Source organism: Arachis hypogaea, chromosome 14 (assembly GCF_003086295.3).
Source record: "Arachis hypogaea cultivar Tifrunner chromosome 14, arahy.Tifrunner.gnm2.J5K5, whole genome shotgun sequence".
Taxonomy (NCBI): Eukaryota; Viridiplantae; Streptophyta; class Magnoliopsida; order Fabales; family Fabaceae; genus Arachis; species Arachis hypogaea.
The window spans coordinates 62,427,137-62,432,755 of NC_092049.1; the positions used below are offsets into that span (position 1 = coordinate 62,427,137).

General features: G+C 35.3%; 1 non-coding gene across 1 annotated transcript; it reads left to right on the forward strand.

The window, feature by feature from the left end:
• Positions 1-2,984: 2,984 nt before the first annotated feature.
• On the forward strand, positions 2,985-3,092 carry LOC112746031 (small nucleolar RNA R71). Its single transcript, XR_003173931.1, has one exon. It is a non-coding gene; the product is annotated as a small nucleolar RNA R71 (small nucleolar RNA).
• Positions 3,093-5,619: the final 2,527 nt, after the last annotated feature.

The window sequence follows — 5,619 nt, forward strand, 5'->3', positions numbered from 1 at the left end:
CTCTAATTATCCAAGAGGTAAAAGGATTATATGTCACGTATCCTATTAAATTCAGATAATTAAAATTTAGGAGAAATAGTTTTCAAGTTGTTGTTCAGGGAAAGAGCTTTTCCAAGTTTTACAAGAACTCAGATAGAAAGAGGGTCATACTTCCGTTCCACCCAAATTCATAAAATAAAGAGCGAAAACAATTCTTAAATTATAAATCCATACATAAATTAAAATAGTAAAAGCAATAAAATTAATCCATAGAAATAGACAGAGCTCCTAACCTTAACAGTGGAGGTTTAGTTGCTCATGGAAAAGAGAAAATAAGGATTCAGGTCCAAATGTACCGAGTTACCATCTGATGGCATCAGATCCCTTTTTATAACTAATCCTAATAAATTTAAAATATAATATTTAAAATTAAACTTAAAATAATATCTTTTTCTAATTTAAGATTTGAATTTAAATTTGAATTAATTAACAGATCTTCAGTTGATGGGTGGGGACCACTTGTTCTGTCCAGTCTGCAGCTTCTAATCTATGTTTTTGGCGCTAAAAATTGAGTTAAAACAGCCCAGAAATTGCCCCCAGCGTTTTTCTGCATTTTCTGCACGTGGCGCACGTGACGCATCCGCATCGTCCACGCGTTCGCGTCATTTGTGCAGATTCTAGTCCACGCGTTCGCGTCAGGCACGCGATCGCGTCATTGTGATTTCCTCCATTCCGCGCGGTCGCGTGAGCCATGCGTCCGGGTCGGTATTCGCTGGTCATCTCCTTGGCTTCTTCTCTTTCTCTGCAGAAACTCCATCAAATTCCGCCAAATGCTACCTAAAATAAACAGTATTGTACAAAACTCAAAATAGCATCTATAGTGGCTAAAATATAATTAATTCTTAATTAAACTCAACAAATTAAATGCAAATTCACTAGGAAAAGATAGACAAGATGCTCACGCATCACCAGACACCCTTTTCTGGTGTTAAACGCCAGTCTATTTGCCATTTCTGGCATTTAACGCCAACCAGACGCCAGACACCCTTTTCTGGCGTTAAACGCCCAGAATGCTGCCCATTATGGCATTTAACGCCCAGAATTCTACCAGACTGGGCGTTAAACACCTATTCTGCTATCCTTACTGGCGTTTAAACGCCAGTAAGCATGTCCTCTAGGGTGTGTTGTTTTTAATGCTATTTTTGATTCCGCTTTAATTTAGCAGTTGTTTTTGTGACTTCACATGACCATCAACCTAAAGAAAACATAAAATAACAATGGAAAACAAATGAATATAACTAAATAACATTGGGTTGCCTCCCAATAAGCGCTTCTTTAATGTCAATATCTTGACAGTGAGCTCTTAGAGAGCTTCACAGAGACTCAGAGCTTAATGGTGGCCTCCCAACACCAAACTTAGAAGTTGAGTATGGGGGCTCTGTTTGACTCTGTATTGAGAGAAGCTTTTCATGCTTCCTCTCCATGGTTACAGAAGAAGATCCTTGAGCCTTAAATACAAGGTAGTCCTCATTCAATTGAAGGACTAACTCTCCTCTATCCACATCAATCACAGCTCTTGCTGTGGCTAGGAAGGGTCTTCCAAGGATAATGGATTCATTCTCCTCCTTCCCAGTGTCTAGGATTATGAAATCAGCAGGGATGTACAGGCCTTCAACTTTCACTAAGACATCCTCTACAAGTCCATAAGCATGTTTCATTGATTTGTCTGCCAATTCTAGTGAGAATTTAGCAGCTTGTACCTCAAAGATCCCTAGTTTCTCCATTACAGAGAGTGGCATGAGGTTTATTCCTGACCCCAGGTCACACAGAGCCTTCTCAAAGGTCATGGTGCCTATGATACAGGGTATTAAGAACTTTCTGGGATCCAGTTTCTTCTGAGGTAATTTCAGTTGCTCCAAAGCATTCAGTTCATTGATGAGCAATGGAGGTTCATCCTCCCGAGTCTCATTACCAAATAACTTGGCATTCAGCTTCATCATTGCTCCTAGATACTGAGCAACTTGCCCTTCAATAATATCTTCATCCTCTTCAGAGGAAGAATACTCATCAGAGCTCATGAATGGCAACCGTAAGTTCAGTGGAATCTCTATGGTCTCTGTATGAGCCTCAGATTCCTTTGGTTCCTCATTAGGGAACTTCTTAGTGGCCAGTGGACGTCCATTGAGGTCTTCCTCACTGGAATTCACTGCCTTTCCCTCCTCTACAGGTTCGGCCATTTTGGTCATATTGATGGCCTTGCACTCTCTCTTTGGATTCTCTTCTATATTGCTTGGGAGAGTACTAGGAGGGATTTCAGTAACTCTTTTACTCAGCTGACCCACCTGTGCCTCCAAATTTCTGATGGAGGACCTTGTTTCAGTCATGAAACTGAGAGTGGTCTTAGATAGATCAGAGATTATGGTTGCAAAGTCAGAGAGGCTCTGCTTAGAATTCTCTGTCTGTTGCTTAGAAGATGATGGAAAAGGCTAGCTATTGCCAAACCTATTTCTCCCACCATTATTATTATTGAACCCTTGATTAGGCTTCTGCTGATCCTTCCATGAGAAATTAGGATGATTCCTCCCTGAAGGATTATAAGTGTTTCCATAGGATTCTCCCATGTAATTTACCTCTTCCATTCCAGGATTCTCAGGGTCATAAGCTTCTCCTTCAGGGGAGGCTTCTTTAGTACTGTCTAATGCAGCTTGCATTTCAGTCAGACTCTAAGAAATCATATTGACTTGCTGAGTCAATATTTTATTCTAAGCCAATATGGCATTTAGAGTATCAATCTCAAGAACTCCTTTCTTCTGAGTTGTCCCATTATTCACAGGATTTCTTTTAGAGGTGTACATGAACTGGTTATTTGCAACCATTTCAATAAGTTCCTGGGCTTCTGTAGGCGTCTTCTTCAGATGAAGAGATCCACCAGCAGAGTGGTCCAATGACATCTTGGACAATTCAGACAGACCATCATAGAATATACATAAGATGCTCCATTCTGAAAGCATGTCAGAAGGACACTTTCTGATCAATTGCTTGTATCTTTCCCAAGCTTCATAGAGGGATTCACCTTCCTTCTGTCTGAAAGTTTGGACTTTCACTCTAAGCTCGCTCAACTTTTGAGGTGGAAAGAATTTGGCCAAGAAAGCATTGACCAACTTTTCCCAAGAGTTCAGGCTTTCTTTAGGTTGTGAGTCCAACCATATCCTAGCTCTGTCTCTTACAACAAAAGGGAAAAGCATAAGTCTGTAGACCTCAGGATTAACCCCATTGGTCTTAACAGTATCACAGATTTGCAAGAATTCAGCTAAAAACTGATGAGGATCATCCAATGGAAGTCCATGAAACTTGCAATTCTGCTGCATTAGAGAAACTAATTGAGGCTTAAGCTCAAAGTTGTTTGCTCCAATTGCAGGAATTGAGATACTTCTTCCATAGAAGTCAGAAGTTGGTGCAGTGAAGTCACCAAGCACCTTTCTTGCATCTCCACCATTGTTATTGGGTTCGGCCATGTCTTCTTCTTTTTCGAAAATTTCTGTAAGATCCTCTCCAGAGTGTTGTGCTTTTGCTTCTCTTAGCTTCCTCTTCAGAGTCCTTTTAGGTTCAGGATCAGTTTTAACAAGAATGTCTTTATCCCTGTTTCTGCTCATATGAAAAAGAAGAGAATAGAAAAGAAGAGGAATCCTCTATGTCACAATATAGAAATTCCTTTATGTGAGTAGAAGAATGGAAGAATGAGGTAGAGATAGAATGAGAAGAATTCGAACACAGAGAGAGGGAGAGTGTTCGAATTATAAGAAGAGAAGTGTTAGTAAATAGATAAAATAAATAGAAAGAGATGAGAGAGAGAATTTTCAAATATAATTAAAAAGAAAAGAAAAATATTTTTGTTTTTTTTTTTAGTTATTAGTTAGAATTCGAAATTATTGAAAGAAATAAAATAAAATTAGAATTTAAAATAATTAGTTAATTAAAAAGAATTTTGAAAAAGTGGTGAGGGGTTTTTCGAAAATTAGAGAGAGAGAAGTAGTTAGGTAGTTTTGAAAAAGATAAAAAATAGTAAACTGTTTTTAAAATCAAATAAACAAGTCAAGTGGTTAATTGAAAAAGATTTGAAAATAAATTTTGAAAAGATAAGAAGTTAGAAAAAGATTTTGAAATTAAATTTTGAAAAAGATATGATTGAAATTTGTTTTGAAAAAGATTTGAAAAGGAAATTAAAAAGATTTGATTTTTGAAATTAAAGTTGATTACTTGACTAACAAGAAACTAAAAGATATGATTCTAGAATTTAAAGATTGAACCTTTGTTAATAGGCAAGTAACAACTTGAAATTTTTGAATCAAAACATTAAATGTTAGCAATAAATTTGAGAATATGAAATAGAAATTAAGAAAAAGATTTTGAAAATTAATTTTAAAATTTTCGAAAATATTAAGAAGAAAAATGAAAAAGATTTTATTTTTGAAAAAGAATTGAAAAGATAGCAATTTTTTAAATTGAAATTTTGACTTGACTAACAAGAAACAACCCAAAATTTTAAAATTTATGAGTAAAATAAGGGAAAGATATTATTTTTTATTTTTGAATTTTTAATGAGGAGAGAGAAAAACAACAAAATGACACATGACATAAAAATTTAAGATCAAAGCAAATAATGCATGCAACAATACTTTGAATGTCAAGATGAACACCAAGAACACTTTGAAGATCATGATGAACATCAAGAGCATATTTTTTAAAATTTTTAAGAAAAGAAAAACATGCAAGACACCAAACTTAAAAATTTTTAAAATTTAGACACTGATAATTCAAAAATGCATATGAAAAACAAGAAAAGACACAAAACAAGAAAATGTAAAGATCAAACAAAGAAAATCATCAAGAAATAACTTGAAGATCAAAGAAGGACACATGCATGAATTTTCGAAAATTTTAAGAAAATTAAAAGAATGCAATTCACACCAAACTTAAAATTTGACACTAGACTCAAACAAGAAACACAAAATTTTTGGTTTTTATGGTTTTGTTAATTTTTTGTATATTTTTCGAAATTATTTTGAAAAAGAAAATAAAAAGATACAAAATTTTTAATAAAAATTCCAGGATTCATGCAATGTTAGTCTAAAGCTTCGGTCTAAAAAAATTAGACATGGCCAAATGGCCAGCCAAGCTTTAGCAGAGCATTACATACAACAGCCAAATTGATGGGAAGCAAAAGGCTCCTACAAAGATAAGTGGAAACCTCAGTCCAAAAGATTAGACATGGCTTAATAGCCAGCCAGGCTTCAACATATCTTATGAAACTCTAGAATTCATTCTTAAAAATTCTGAAGAACAAATTTTTTGAATTTTTTGAAAACTATATTATTATTTTTTTTTTGAATTTTTCGAAATTAAAAATAAAAAAACTTAAACATAAAATAAAATTACCTAATATAAGCAACAAGATGAACCGTCAATTGTCCAAACTAGAACAATCCCCGGCAACGTGCCAACAACTTGGTGTACGAAATTGTGATTCACACTTTTCACAACTCCGCACAACTAACCAGCAAGTGCACTGGGTCGTCCAAGTAATACCTTACGTGAGTAAAGGTCGATCCCATGGAGATTGTCGGCTTGAAGTAAGCTATG